This window comes from Taeniopygia guttata, chromosome 8, assembly GCF_048771995.1.
Source record: "Taeniopygia guttata chromosome 8, bTaeGut7.mat, whole genome shotgun sequence".
NCBI classification, from domain to species: domain Eukaryota; kingdom Metazoa; phylum Chordata; class Aves; order Passeriformes; family Estrildidae; genus Taeniopygia; species Taeniopygia guttata.
The window spans coordinates 27,036,125-27,051,832 of record NC_133033.1 but is presented as its reverse complement, the minus strand read 5'-3'; positions in this window follow the sequence as shown (position 1 = coordinate 27,051,832).

Genomic DNA, 15,708 nt, shown 5'->3' with positions numbered 1-15,708 from the left:
CAGCACAGTGTACGCATCCCGCCCTTGCCCAGAAACATGGATTTTCTGAACACTCCAAAAACACTGCTCTTTCCTAGGCAAGCTTCAAACTGCTGTCAGACGTGCGTGCTCTCTGTTTTGTGGCGTCCTGCTCGTTGTAGAGGAGTGCACAGCTCCACCTGACATTCAGTGCACAGCGAAGTCAACTGCAAAACACCAGCAGCTGCTCACTCCCAAACACAAGGCGCTGTCTATGTCCTTGCTTCCCGAGCAACTCAGCGCAGCCCTTCTTCTCTGCATCTCGGAAGCTCAGGGCACGAACAAGAAGTCTCCAGATTCGTCTGCATCAGGACCAAGTCAAAACCCAGGAAAGTCGTCCTGGAGCACCTGCCAGAAGCATCCCAGACGTGAACAGAAAGGGCTGGCAGCTGCAGCCACCGTCCTCTAGCAGTGCCAAGGCTGCGCACACAAGCCAGATTCGTTCTTCGCCTCTCAGAAGCCAACCACTGTCGCCGGCTGCCGGAGGCGAAGAAGCGGCTACTAGGTGCACCGCTGACGTGAAGCGCACTTGTAGGCTGCAAAGCGCGGCTTCGGCAGAAAGACGCCGACTACCGCCGCTTCCCTGCGGACAGCTGCCGAGAGCCGGAGTCTGCGTCTCTAGCGGACTGCATCATAGCGAAAAGCTTTTCCAGCGTGTCTCGCAGGGAGAAAGCTTGCCAGCAAAGTACACGCATCCCTAACCCTAACCCTAACCCTAACCCTTACCCAGAAACATATATTTGCTGAACGATCCAAAAACACTGCTCTTTCCTAGGCAAGCTTCAAACTGCTGTCAGACGTGCGTGCTCTCTGTTTTCTGCTGTCCTGCTCGTTGTATAAGAGTGAACAGCTCACACTGGCATTCAGTGCACATCGAAGTCAACTGCAAAAAACCAGCAGCTGCTCACTCCCAAACACAAGGCGCTGTCTATGTCCTTGCTTCCCGAGCAATTCAGCACAGCCCTTCTTTTCTGCAGCTGCCATCGAGTTCTCTGCAACTCGGAAGCTCAGGGTACGAACTAGAATTCTCCAGATTTGTCTGCATCAGGACCAAGTCAAAACGCAGGAAAGTCGTCCTGGAGCACCTGCCAGAAGCATCCTAGAGGTGAATTGAAAGGGCTGCCAGCTGCAGCCACCGTCCTCTAGCAGTGCCAAGGCAGAGCACACAAGCCGGTTTCGTTCTTCGCCCCTCAGAAGCCAACCGCTCTCCCCGGCTGCCGGAGGCGAAGAAGCGGCCACTAGGTGCTCCGCTGACGTGAACCGCACTTGTAGGCTGCAAAGCGCGGCTTCGGCAGAAAGACGCCGGCAACCGCCGCTTCCCTGCGGACAGCTGCCGAGAGCCGGAGTCTGCGTCTCTAGCGGACTGCATCATAGTGAAAAGCTTTTCCAGCGTGTCTCGCAGGGAGAGAGCTTGCCAGCACAGTGCACGCATCCCGCCCTTGCCCAGAAACATGGATTTCCTGAACACTCCAAAAACACTACTCTTTCCTAGGCAGGCTTCAAACTGCTGTAAGTCGTCCGTGCTCTCTGTTTTCTGCTGCCCTGCTCGTTGTAGAGGAGTGCACAGCTCCACCTGACATTCAGTGCACAGCGAAGTCAATTGCAAAACACCAGTAGCTGCTCACTCCCTAACACAAGGCGCTGTCTATGTCCTTGCTTCCCGAGCAACTCAGCGCAGCCCTTCTTCTCTGCATCTCGGAAGCTCAGGGCACGAAAAAGAAGTCTCCAGATTCGTCTGCATCAGGACCAAGTCAAAACCCAGGAAAGTCGTCCTGGAGCACCTGCCAGAAGCATCCCAGACGTGAACAGAAAGGGCTGGCAGCTGCAGCCACCGTCCTCTAGCAGTGCCAAGGCTGCGCACACAAGCCAGATTCGTTCTTCGCCTCTCAGAAGCCAACCACTCTCGCCGGCTGCCGGAGGCGAAGAAGCGGCTACTAGGTGCACCGCTGACGTGAAGCGCACTTGTAGGCTGCAAAGCGCGGCTTCGGCAGAAAGACACCGACTACCGCCGCTTCCCTGCGGACAGCTGCCGAGAGCCGGAGTCTGCGTCTCTAGCGGACTGCATCATAGCGAAAAGCTTTTCCAGCGTGTCTCGCAGGGAGAAAGCTTGCCAGCAAAGTACACGCATCCCACCCTTACCCAGAAACATATATTTGCTGAACGATCCAAAAACACTGCTCTTTCCTAGGCAAGCTTCAAACTGCTGTCAGACGTGCGTGCTCTCTGTTTTCTGCTGTCCTGCTCGTTGTATAAGAGTGAACAGCTCACACTGGCATTCAGTGCACATCGAAGTCAACTGCAAAAAACCAGCAGCTGCTCACTCCCAAACACAAGGCGCTGTCTATGTCCTTGCTTCCCGAGCAATTCAGCACAGCCCTTCTTTTCTGCAGCTGCCATCGAGTTCTCTGCAACTCGGAAGCTCAGGGTACGAACTAGAATTCTCCAGATTTGTCTGCATCAGGACCAAGTCAAAACGCAGGAAAGTCGTCCTGGAGCACCTGCCAGAAGCATCCTAGAGGTGAATTGAAAGGGCTGCCAGCTGCAGCCACCGTCCTCTAGCAGTGCCAAGGCAGAGCACACAAGCCGGTTTCGTTCTTCGCCCCTCAGAAGCCAACCGCTCTCCCCGGCTGCCGGAGGCGAAGAAGCGGCCACTAGGTGCTCCGCTGACGTGAACCGCACTTGTAGGCTGCAAAGCGCGGCTTCGGCAGAAAGACGCCGGCAACCGCCGCTTCCCTGCGGACAGCTGCCGAGAGCCGGAGTCTGCGTCTCTAGCGGACTGCATCATAGTGAAAAGCTTTTCCAGCGTGTCTCGCAGGGAGAGAGCTTGCCAGCACAGTGCACGCATCCCGCCCTTGCCCAGAAACATGGATTTCCTGAACACTCCAAAAACACTACTCTTTCCTAGGCAGGCTTCAAACTGCTGTAAGTCGTCCGTGCTCTCTGTTTTCTGCTGCCCTGCTCGTTGTAGAGGAGTGCACAGCTCCACCTGACATTCAGTGCACAGCGAAGTCAATTGCAAAACACCAGTAGCTGCTCACTCCCTAACACAAGGCGCTGTCTATGTCCTTGCTTCCCGAGCAACTCAGCGCAGCCCTTCTTCTCTGCATCTCGGAAGCTCAGGGCACGAAAAAGAAGTCTCCAGATTCGTCTGCATCAGGACCAAGTCAAAACCCAGGAAAGTCGTCCTGGAGCACCTGCCAGAAGCATCCCAGACGTGAACAGAAAGGGCTGGCAGCTGCAGCCACCGTCCTCTAGCAGTGCCAAGGCTGCGCACACAAGCCAGATTCGTTCTTCGCCTCTCAGAAGCCAACCACTCTCGCCGGCTGCCGGAGGCGAAGAAGCGGCTACTAGGTGCACCGCTGACGTGAAGCGCACTTGTAGGCTGCAAAGCGCGGCTTCGGCAGAAAGACACCGACTACCGCCGCTTCCCTGCGGACAGCTGCCGAGAGCCGGAGTCTGCGTCTCTAGCGGACTGCATCATAGCGAAAAGCTTTTCCAGCGTGTCTCGCAGGGAGAAAGCTTGCCAGCAAAGTACACGCATCCCACCCTTACCCAGAAACATATATTTGCTGAACGATCCAAAAACACTGCTCTTTCCTAGGCAAGCTTCAAACTGCTGTCAGACGTGCGTGCTCTCTGTTTTCTGCTGTCCTGCTCGTTGTATAAGAGTGAACAGCTCACACTGGCATTCAGTGCACATCGAAGTCAACTGCAAAAAACCAGCAGCTGCTCACTCCCAAACACAAGGCGCTGTCTATGTCCTTGCTTCCCGAGCAATTCAGCACAGCCCTTCTTTTCTGCAGCTGCCATCGAGTTCTCTGCAACTCGGAAGCTCAGGGTACGAACTAGAATTCTCCAGATTTGTCTGCATCAGGACCAAGTCAAAACGCAGGAAAGTCGTCCTGGAGCACCTGCCAGAAGCATCCTAGAGGTGAATTGAAAGGGCTGCCAGCTGCAGCCACCGTCCTCTAGCAGTGCCAAGGCAGAGCACACAAGCCGGTTTCGTTCTTCGCCCCTCAGAAGCCAACCGCTCTCCCCGGCTGCCGGAGGCGAAGAAGCGGCCACTAGGTGCTCCGCTGACGTGAACCGCACTTGTAGGCTGCAAAGCGCGGCTTCGGCAGAAAGACGCCGGCAACCGCCGCTTCCCTGCGGACAGCTGCCGAGAGCCGGAGTCTGCGTCTCTAGCGGACTGCATAATAGCGAAAAGCTTTTCCAGCGTGTCTCGCAGAGAGAGAGCTTGCCAGCACAGTGTACGCATCCCGCCCTTGCCCAGAAACATGGATTTTCTGAACACTCCAAAAACACTGCTCTTTCCTAGGCAAGCTTCAAACTGCTGCCAGACGTGCGTGCTCTCTGTTTTGTGGCGTCCTGCTCGTTGTAGAGGAGTGCACAGCTCCACCTGACATTCAGTGCACAGCGAAGTCAATTGCAAAACACCAGTAGCTGCTCACTCCCTAACACAAGGCGCTGTCTATGTCCTTGCTTCCCGAGCAACTCAGCGCAGCCCTTCTTCTCTGCATCTCGGAAGCTCAGGGTACGAACAAGAAGTCTCCAGATTCGTCTGCATCAGGACCAAGTCAAAACCCAGGAAAGTCGTCCTGGAGCACCTGCCAGAAGAATCCCAGAGGTGAACTGAAAGCGCTGGCAGCTGCAGCCACCGTCCTCTAGCAGGGCCAAGGCAGCGCACACAAGCCGGTTTCGTTCTTCGCCTCTCAGAAGCCAACCGCTCTCCCTGGCTGCCGGAGGCGAAGAAGCGGCTACTAGGTGCACCGCTGACGTGAACCGCACTTGTAGGCTGCAAAGCGCGGTTTTGGCAGAAAGACGCCGGCAACCGTCGCTTCCCTGCGGACAGCTGCCGAGAGCCGAAGTCTGCGTCTCTAGCGGACTGCATCATAGCGAAAAGCTTTTCCAGCGTGTCTCGCTGGGAGAAAGCTTGCCAGCACAGTGCACGCATCCCGCCCTTGCCCAGAAACATGGATTTTCTGAACACTCCAAAAACACTGCTCTTTCCTAGGCAAGCTTCACACTGCTGTCAGACATCTGTGCTCTCTGTTTTTTGGTGTCCAGATAGTTGTATAAGAGTGCACAGCTCACACTGGCATTCAGTGCACATCGAAGTCAACTGCAAAAAACCAGCAGCTGCTCACTCCCAAACACAAGTCGCTGTCTATGTCCTTGCTTCCCGAGCAATTCAGCACAGCCCTTCTTTTCTGCAGCTGCCATCGAGTTCTCTGCAACTCGGAAGCTCAGGGTACGAACAAGAATTCTTCAGATTCGTCTGCATCAGGACGAAGTCAAAACCCAGGAAAGTCGTCCTGGAGCACCTGCCAGAAGAATCCCAGAGGTGAACAGAAAGGGCTGCCAGCTGCAGCCACCGTCCTCTAGCAGTGCCAAGGCAGCGCACACAAGCCGGTTTCGTTCTTCGCCTCTCAGAAGCCAACCGCTCTCCCCGGCTGCAGGAGGCGAAGAAGCGGCTACTAGGTGCACCGCTGACGTGAACCGCACTTGTAGGCTGCAAAGCGCAGCTTCGGCAGAAAGACGCCGGCAACCGTCGCTTCCCTGCGGACAGCTGCCGAGAGCCGGAGTCTGCGTCTCTAGCGGACTGCATCATAGCGAAAAGCTTTTCCAGCGTGTCTCGCAGGGAGAAAGCTTGTCAGCACAGTGCTCGCCTCCCGCCCTTGCCCAGAAACATGGATATTCTGAACACTCCAAAAACACTGCTCTTTCCTAGGCAAGCTTCAAACTGCTGTCAGACGTGCGTGCTCTCTGTTTTGTGGCGTCCTGCTCGTTGTAGAGGAGTGCACAGCTCCACCTGACATTCAGTGCACAGCGAAGTCAATTGCAAAACACCAGTAGCTGCTCACTCCCTAACACAAGGCGCTGTCTATGTCCTTGCTTCCCGAGCAACTCAGCGCAGCCCTTCTTCTCTGCATCTCGGAAGCTCAGGGCACGAACAAGAATTCTCCAGATTCGTCTGCATCAGGACCAAGTCAAAACCCAGGAAAGTCGTCCTGGAGCACCTGCCAGAAGAATCCCAGAGGTGAACTGAAAGCGCTGGCAGCTGCAGCCACCGTCCTCTAGCAGTGCCAAGGCAGCGCACACAAGCCGGTTTCGTTCTTCGCCTCTCAGAAGCCAACCGCTCTCCCTGGCTGCCGGAGGCGAAGAAGCGGCTACTAGGTGCACCGCTGACGTGAACCGCACTTGTAGGCTGCAAAGCGCGGTTTTGCCAGAAAGACGCCGGCAACCGCCGCTTCCCTGCGGACAGCTGCCAAGAGCCGAAGTCTGCGTCTCTAGCGGACTGCATCATAGCGAAAAGCTTTTCCAGCGTGTCTCGCAGAGAGAGAGCTTGCCAGCACAGTGTACGCATCCCGCCCTTGCCCAGAAACATGGATTTTCTGAACACTCCAAAAACACTGCTCTTTCCTAGGCAAGCTTCAATCTGCTGTCAGACGTGCGTGCTCTCTCTTTTCTGCTGCCCTGCTCGTTGTAGAGGAGTGCACAGCTCACACTGGCATTCAGTGCACAGCGAAGTCAATTGCAAAACACCAGTAGCTGCTGACTCCCAAACACAAGGCGCTGTCTATTTCCTTGCTTCCCGAGCAACTCAGCGCAGCCCTTCTTCTCTGCATCTCGGAAGCTCAGCGCACGAACAAGAAGTCTCCAGATTCGTCTGCATCAGGACCAAGTCAAAACCCAGGAAAGTCGTCCTGGAGCACCTGACAGTAGAATCCCAGAGGTGAACTGAAGGGGCTGCCAGCTGCAGCCACCGTCCTCTAGCAGTGCCAAGGCAGCGCACACAAGCCGGTTTCCTTCTTCGCCTCTCAGAAGCCAACCGCTCTCCGCGGCTGCAGGAGGCGAAGAAGCGGCTACTAGGTGCACCGCTGACGTGAACCGCACTTGTAGGCTGCAAAGCGCGGCTTCGGCAGAAAGACGCCGGCAACCGCCGCTTCCCTGCGGACAGCTGCCGAGAGCCGGAGTCTGCGTCTCTAGCGGACTGCATCATAGCGAAAAGCTTTTCCAGCGTGTCTCGCAGGGAGAGAGCTTGCCAGCACAGTGCACGCATCCCGCCCTTGCCCAGAAACATGGATTTCCTGAACACTCCAAAAACACTACTCTTTCCTAGGCAGGCTTCAAACTGCTGTAAGTCGTCCGTGCTCTCTGTTTTCTGCTGCCCTGCTCGTTGTAGAAGTGTGCACAGCTCCACCTGACATTCAGTGCACAGCGAAGTCAACTGCAAAAACCAGCAGCTGCTCACTCTCAAACACAAGGCGCTGTCTATGTCCTTCCTTCCCGAGCAACTAAGCGCAGCCTTTCTTCTCTGCATCTCGGAAGCTCAGGGCACGAACAAGAAGTCTCCAGATTCGTCTGCATCAGGACCAAGTCAAAACCCAGGAAAGTCGTCCTGGAGCACCTGCCAGAAGCATCCCAGACGTGAACAGAATGGGCTGGCAGCTGCAGCCACCGTCCTCTAGCAGTGCCAAGGCTGCGCACACAAGCCAGATTCGTTCTTCGCCTCTCAGAAGCCAACCACTCTCGCCGGCTGCCGGAGGCGAAGAAGCGGCTACTAGGTGCACCGCTGACGTGAACCGCACTTGTAGGCTGCAAAGCGCGGTTTTGGCAGAAAGACGCCGGCAACCGCCGCTTCCCTGCGGACAGCTGCTGAGAGCCGGAGTCTGCGTCTCTAGCGGACTGCATCATAGCGAAAAGCTTTTCCAGCGTGTCTCGCAGGGAGAAAGCTTGTCAGCACAGTGCTCGCCTCCCGCCCTTGCCCAGAAACATGGATTTTCTGAACACTCCAAAAACACTGCTCTTTCCTAGGCAAGCTTCAAACTGCTGTCAGACGTGCGTGCTCTCTGTTTTCTGCTGCCCTGCTCGTTGTAGAGGAGTGCACAGATCACCCTGGCATTCAGTGCACAGCGAAGTCAATTGCAAAACACCAGTAGCTGCTCACTCCCTAACACAAGGCGCTGTCTATGTCCTTGCTTCCCGAGCAACTCAGCGCAGCCCTTCTTCTCTGCATCTCGGAAGCTCAGGGCACGAACAAGAAGTCTCCAGATTCGTCTGCATCAGGACCAAGTCAAAACCCAGGAAAGTCGTCCTGGAGCACCTGCCAGAAGAATCCCAGAGGTGAACTGAAAGCGCTGGCAGCTGCAGCCACCGTCCTCTAGCAGTGCCAAGGCAGCGCACACAAGCCGGTTTCGTTCTTCGCCTCTCAGAAGCCAACCGCTCTCCCTGGCTGCCGGAGGCGAAGAAGCGGCTACTAGGTGCACCGCTGACGTGAACCGCACTTGTAGGCTGCAAAGCGCGGTTTTGTCAGAAAGACGCCGGCAACCGCCGCTTCCCTGCGGACAGCTGCCGAGAGCCGAAGTCTGCGTCTCTAGCGGACTGCATCATAGCGAAAAGCTTTTCCAGCGTGTCTCGCAGAGAGAGAGCTTGCCAGCACAGTGTACGCATCCCGCCCTTGCCCAGAAACATGGATTTCCTGAACACTCCAAAAACACTACTCTTTCCTAGGCAGGCTTCAAACTGCTGTAAGTCGTCCGTGCTCTCTGTTTTCTGCTGCCCTGCTCGTTGTAGAAGTGTGCACAGCTCCACCTGACATTCAGTGCACAGCGAAGTCAACTGCAAAAACCAGCAGCTGCTCACTCTCAAACACAAGGCGCTGTCTATGTCCTTCCTTCCCGAGCAACTAAGCGCAGCCTTTCTTCTCTGCATCTCGGAAGCTCAGGGCACGAACAAGAATTCTCCAGATTCGTCTGCATCAGGACCAAGTCAAAACGCAGGAAAGTCGTCCTTGAGCACCAGCCAGAAGCATGCCAGCGGTGAATTGAAAGCGCAGCCGCCGCTTCCCTGCGGACAGCTGCCGAGAGCCGGAGTCTGCGTCTCTAGCGGACTGCATCATAGCGAAAAGCTTTTCCAGCGTGTCTCGCAGAGAGAGAGCTTGCCAGCACAGTGTACGCATCCCGCCCTTGCCCAGAAACATGGATTTTCTGAACACTCCAAAAACACTGCTCTTTCCTAGGCAAGCTTCAAACTGCTGTCAGACGTGCGTGCTCTCTGTTTTGTGGCGTCCTGCTCGTTGTAGAGGAGTGCACAGCTCCACCTGACATTCAGTGCACAGCGAAGTCAACTGCAAAACACCAGCAGCTGCTCACTCCCAAACACAAGGCGCTGTCTATGTCCTTGCTTCCCGAGCAACTCAGCGCAGCCCTTCTTCTCTGCATCTCGGAAGCTCAGGGCACGAACAAGAAGTCTCCAGATTCGTCTGCATCAGGACCAAGTCAAAACCCAGGAAAGTCGTCCTGGAGCACCTGCCAGAAGCATCCCAGACGTGAACAGAAAGGGCTGGCAGCTGCAGCCACCGTCCTCTAGCAGTGCCAAGGCTGCGCACACAAGCCAGATTCGTTCTTCGCCTCTCAGAAGCCAACCACTCTCGCCGGCTGCCGGAGGCGAAGAAGCGGCTACTAGGTGCACCGCTGACGTGAAGCGCACTTGTAGGCTGCAAAGCGCGGCTTCGGCAGAAAGACGCCGACTACCGCCGCTTCCCTGCGGACAGCTGCCGAGAGCCGGAGTCTGCGTCTCTAGCGGACTGCATCATAGCGAAAAGCTTTTCCAGCGTGTCTCGCAGGGAGAAAGCTTGCCAGCAAAGTACACGCATCCCTAACCCTAACCCTAACCCTAACCCTTACCCAGAAACATATATTTGCTGAACGATCCAAAAACACTGCTCTTTCCTAGGCAAGCTTCAAACTGCTGTCAGACGTGCGTGCTCTCTGTTTTCTGCTGTCCTGCTCGTTGTATAAGAGTGAACAGCTCACACTGGCATTCAGTGCACATCGAAGTCAACTGCAAAAAACCAGCAGCTGCTCACTCCCAAACACAAGGCGCTGTCTATGTCCTTGCTTCCCGAGCAATTCAGCACAGCCCTTCTTTTCTGCAGCTGCCATCGAGTTCTCTGCAACTCGGAAGCTCAGGGTACGAACTAGAATTCTCCAGATTTGTCTGCATCAGGACCAAGTCAAAACGCAGGAAAGTCGTCCTGGAGCACCTGCCAGAAGCATCCTAGAGGTGAATTGAAAGGGCTGCCAGCTGCAGCCACCGTCCTCTAGCAGTGCCAAGGCAGAGCACACAAGCCGGTTTCGTTCTTCGCCCCTCAGAAGCCAACCGCTCTCCCCGGCTGCCGGAGGCGAAGAAGCGGCCACTAGGTGCTCCGCTGACGTGAACCGCACTTGTAGGCTGCAAAGCGCGGCTTCGGCAGAAAGACGCCGGCAACCGCCGCTTCCCTGCGGACAGCTGCCGAGAGCCGGAGTCTGCGTCTCTAGCGGACTGCATCATAGTGAAAAGCTTTTCCAGCGTGTCTCGCAGGGAGAGAGCTTGCCAGCACAGTGCACGCATCCCGCCCTTGCCCAGAAACATGGATTTCCTGAACACTCCAAAAACACTACTCTTTCCTAGGCAGGCTTCAAACTGCTGTAAGTCGTCCGTGCTCTCTGTTTTCTGCTGCCCTGCTCGTTGTAGAGGAGTGCACAGCTCCACCTGACATTCAGTGCACAGCGAAGTCAATTGCAAAACACCAGTAGCTGCTCACTCCCTAACACAAGGCGCTGTCTATGTCCTTGCTTCCCGAGCAACTCAGCGCAGCCCTTCTTCTCTGCATCTCGGAAGCTCAGGGCACGAAAAAGAAGTCTCCAGATTCGTCTGCATCAGGACCAAGTCAAAACCCAGGAAAGTCGTCCTGGAGCACCTGCCAGAAGCATCCCAGACGTGAACAGAAAGGGCTGGCAGCTGCAGCCACCGTCCTCTAGCAGTGCCAAGGCTGCGCACACAAGCCAGATTCGTTCTTCGCCTCTCAGAAGCCAACCACTCTCGCCGGCTGCCGGAGGCGAAGAAGCGGCTACTAGGTGCACCGCTGACGTGAAGCGCACTTGTAGGCTGCAAAGCGTGGCTTCGGCAGAAAGACACCGACTACCGCCGCTTCCCTGCGGACAGCTGCCGAGAGCCGGAGTCTGCGTCTCTAGCGGACTGCATCATAGCGAAAAGCTTTTCCAGCGTGTCTCGCAGGGAGAAAGCTTGCCAGCAAAGTACACGCATCCCACCCTTACCCAGAAACATATATTTGCTGAACGATCCAAAAACACTGCTCTTTCCTAGGCAAGCTTCAAACTGCTGTCAGACGTGCGTGCTCTCTGTTTTCTGCTGTCCTGCTCGTTGTATAAGAGTGAACAGCTCACACTGGCATTCAGTGCACATCGAAGTCAACTGCAAAAAACCAGCAGCTGCTCACTCCCAAACACAAGGCGCTGTCTATGTCCTTGCTTCCCGAGCAATTCAGCACAGCCCTTCTTTTCTGCAGCTGCCATCGAGTTCTCTGCAACTCGGAAGCTCAGGGTACGAACTAGAATTCTCCAGATTTGTCTGCATCAGGACCAAGTCAAAACGCAGGAAAGTCGTCCTGGAGCACCTGCCAGAAGCATCCTAGAGGTGAATTGAAAGGGCTGCCAGCTGCAGCCACCGTCCTCTAGCAGTGCCAAGGCAGAGCACACAAGCCGGTTTCGTTCTTCGCCCCTCAGAAGCCAACCGCTCTCCCCGGCTGCCGGAGGCGAAGAAGCGGCCACTAGGTGCTCCGCTGACGTGAACCGCACTTGTAGGCTGCAAAGCGCGGCTTCGGCAGAAAGACGCCGGCAACCGCCGCTTCCCTGCGGACAGCTGCCGAGAGCCGGAGTCTGCGTCTCTAGCGGACTGCATAATAGCGAAAAGCTTTTCCAGCGTGTCTCGCAGAGAGAGAGCTTGCCAGCACAGTGTACGCATCCCGCCCTTGCCCAGAAACATGGATTTTCTGAACACTCCAAAAACACTGCTCTTTCCTAGGCAAGCTTCAAACTGCTGCCAGACGTGCGTGCTCTCTGTTTTGTGGCGTCCTGCTCGTTGTAGAGGAGTGCACAGCTCCACCTGACATTCAGTGCACAGCGAAGTCAATTGCAAAACACCAGTAGCTGCTCACTCCCTAACACAAGGCGCTGTCTATGTCCTTGCTTCCCGAGCAACTCAGCGCAGCCCTTCTTCTCTGCATCTCGGAAGCTCAGGGCACGAACAAGAAGTCTCCAGATTCGTCTGCATCAGGACCAAGTCAAAACCCAGGAAAGTCGTCCTGGAGCACCTGCCAGAAGAATCCCAGAGGTGAACTGAAAGCGCTGGCAGCTGCAGCCACCGTCCTCTAGCAGGGCCAAGGCAGCGCACACAAGCCGGTTTCGTTCTTCGCCTCTCAGAAGCCAACCGCTCTCCCTGGCTGCCGGAGGCGAAGAAGCGGCTACTAGGTGCACCGCTGACGTGAACCGCACTTGTAGGCTGCAAAGCGCGGTTTTGGCAGAAAGACGCCGGCAACCGTCGCTTCCCTGCGGACAGCTGCCGAGAGCCGAAGTCTGCGTCTCTAGCGGACTGCATCATAGCGAAAAGCTTTTCCAGCGTGTCTCGCTGGGAGAAAGCTTGCCAGCACAGTGCACGCATCCCGCCCTTGCCCAGAAACATGGATTTTCTGAACACTCCAAAAACACTGCTCTTTCCTAGGCAAGCTTCACACTGCTGTCAGACATCTGTGCTCTCTGTTTTTTGGTGTCCAGATAGTTGTATAAGAGTGCACAGCTCACACTGGCATTCAGTGCACATCGAAGTCAACTGCAAAAAACCAGCAGCTGCTCACTCCCAAACACAAGGCGCTGTCTATGTCCTTGCTTCCCGAGCAATTCAGCACAGCCCTTCTTTTCTGCAGCTGCCATCGAGTTCTCTGCAACTCGGAAGCTCAGGGTACGAACAAGAATTCTTCAGATTCGTCTGCATCAGGACGAAGTCAAAACCCAGGAAAGTCGTCCTGGAGCACCTGCCAGAAGAATCCCAGAGGTGAACAGAAAGGGCTGCCAGCTGCAGCCACCGTCCTCTAGCAGTGCCAAGGCAGCGCACACAAGCCGGTTTCGTTCTTCGCCTCTCAGAAGCCAACCGCTCTCCCCGGCTGCAGGAGGCGAAGAAGCGGCTACTAGGTGCACCGCTGACGTGAACCGCACTTGTAGGCTGCAAAGCGCAGCTTCGGCAGAAAGACGCCGGCAACCGTCGCTTCCCTGCGGACAGCTGCCGAGAGCCGGAGTCTGCGTCTCTAGCGGACTGCATCATAGCGAAAAGCTTTTCCAGCGTGTCTCGCAGGGAGAAAGCTTGTCAGCACAGTGCTCGCCTCCCGCCCTTGCCCAGAAACATGGATATTCTGAACACTCCAAAAACACTGCTCTTTCCTAGGCAAGCTTCAAACTGCTGTCAGACGTGCGTGCTCTCTGTTTTGTGGCGTCCTGCTCGTTGTAGAGGAGTGCACAGCTCCACCTGACATTCAGTGCACAGCGAAGTCAATTGCAAAACACCAGTAGCTGCTCACTCCCTAACACAAGGCGCTGTCTATGTCCTTGCTTCCCGAGCAACTCAGCGCAGCCCTTCTTCTCTGCATCTCGGAAGCTCAGGGCACGAACAAGAATTCTCCAGATTCGTCTGCATCAGGACCAAGTCAAAACCCAGGAAAGTCGTCCTGGAGCACCTGCCAGAAGAATCCCAGAGGTGAACTGAAAGCGCTGGCAGCTGCAGCCACCGTCCTCTAGCAGTGCCAAGGCAGCGCACACAAGCCGGTTTCGTTCTTCGCCTCTCAGAAGCCAACCGCTCTCCCTGGCTGCCGGAGGCGAAGAAGCGGCTACTAGGTGCACCGCTGACGTGAACCGCACTTGTAGGCTGCAAAGCGCGGTTTTTCAGAAAGACGCCGGCAACCGCCGCTTCCCTGCGGACAGCTGCCGAGAGCCGAAGTCTGCGTCTCTAGCGGACTGCATCATAGCGAAAAGCTTTTCCAGCGTGTCTCGCTGGGAGAAAGCTTGCCAGCACAGTGCCCGCCTCCCGCCCTTGCCCAGAAACATATATTTGCTGAACACTCCAAAAACACTACTCTTTCCTAGGCAAGCTTCACACTGCTGTCAGACATCTGTGCTCTCTGTTTTGTGGTGTCCAGATAGTTGTATAAGAGTGCACAGCTCACACTGGCATTCAGTGCACATCGAAGTCAACTGCAAAAAACCAGCAGCTGCTCACTCCCAAACACAAGGCGCTGTCTATGTCCTTGCTTCCCGAGCAATTCAGCACAGCCCTTCTTTTCTGCAGCTGCCATCGAGTTCTCTGCAACTCGGAAGCTCAGGGTACGAACTAGAATTCTCCAGATTCGTCTGCATCAGGACCAAGTCAAAACCCAGGAAAGTCGTCCTGGAGCACCTGCCAGAAGAATCCCAGAGGTGAACAGAAAGGGCTGCCAGCTGCAGCCACCGTCCTCTAGCATTGCCAAGGCAGCGCACACAAGCCGGTTTCGTTCTTCGCCTCTCAGAAGCCAACCGCTCTCCCCGGCTGCAGGAGACGTAGAAGCGGCTGCTAGGTGCACCGCTGACGTGAACCGCACTTGTAGGCTGCAAAGCGCGGTTTTGGCAGAAAGACGCCGGCAACCGCCGCTTCCCTGCGGACAGCTGCTGAGAGCCGGAGTCTGCGTCTCTAGCGGACTGCATCATAGCGAAAAGCTTTTCCAGCGTGTCTCGCAGGGAGAAAGCTTGTCAGCACAGTGCTCGCCTCCCGCCCTTGCCCAGAAACATGGATTTTCTGAACACTCCAAAAACACTGCTCTTTCCTAGGCAAGCTTCAAACTGCTGTCAGACGTGCGTGCTCTCCGTTTTCTGCTGCCCTGCTCGTTGTAGAGGAGTGCACAGATCACCCTGGCATTCAGTGCACAGCGAAGTCAATTGCAAAACACCAGTAGCTGCTCACTCCCTAACACAAGGCGCTGTCTATGTCCTTGCTTCCCGAGCAACTCAGCGCAGCCCTTCTTCTCTGCATCTCGGAAGCTCAGGGCACGAACAAGAAGTCTCCAGATTCGTCTGCATCAGGACCAAGTCAAAACCCAGGAAAGTCGTCCTGGAGCACCTGCCAGAAGAATCCCAGAGGTGAACTGAAAGCGCTGGCAGCTGCAGCCACCGTCCTCTAGCAGTGCCAAGGCAGCGCACACAAGCCGGTTTCGTTCTTCGCCTCTCAGAAGCCAACCGCTCTCCCTGGCTGCCGGAGGCGAAGAAGCGGCTACTAGGTGCACCGCTGACGTGAACCGCACTTGTAGGCTGCAAAGCGCGGTTTTGTCAGAAAGACGCCGGCAACCGCCGCTTCCCTGCGGACAGCTGCCGAGAGCCGAAGTCTGCGTCTCTAGCGGACTGCATCATAGCGAAAAGCTTTTCCAGCGTGTCTCGCAGAGAGAGAGCTTGCCAGCACAGTGTACGCATCCCGCCCTTGCCCAGAAACATGGATTTCCTGAACACTCCAAAAACACTACTCTTTCCTAGGCAGGCTTCAAACTGCTGTAAGTCGTCCGTGCTCTCTGTTTTCTGCTGCCCTGCTCGTTGTAGAAGTGTGCACAGCTCCACCTGACATTCAGTGCACAGCGAAGTCAACTGCAAAAACCAGCAGCTGCTCACTCTCAAACACAAGGCGCTGTCTATGTCCTTCCTTCCCGAGCAACTAAGCGCAGCCTTTCTTCTCTGCATCTCGGAAGCTCAGGGCACGAACAAGAATTCTCCAGATTCGTCTGCATCAGGACCAAGTCAAAACGCAGGAAAGTCGTCCTTGAGCACCAGCCAGAAGCAT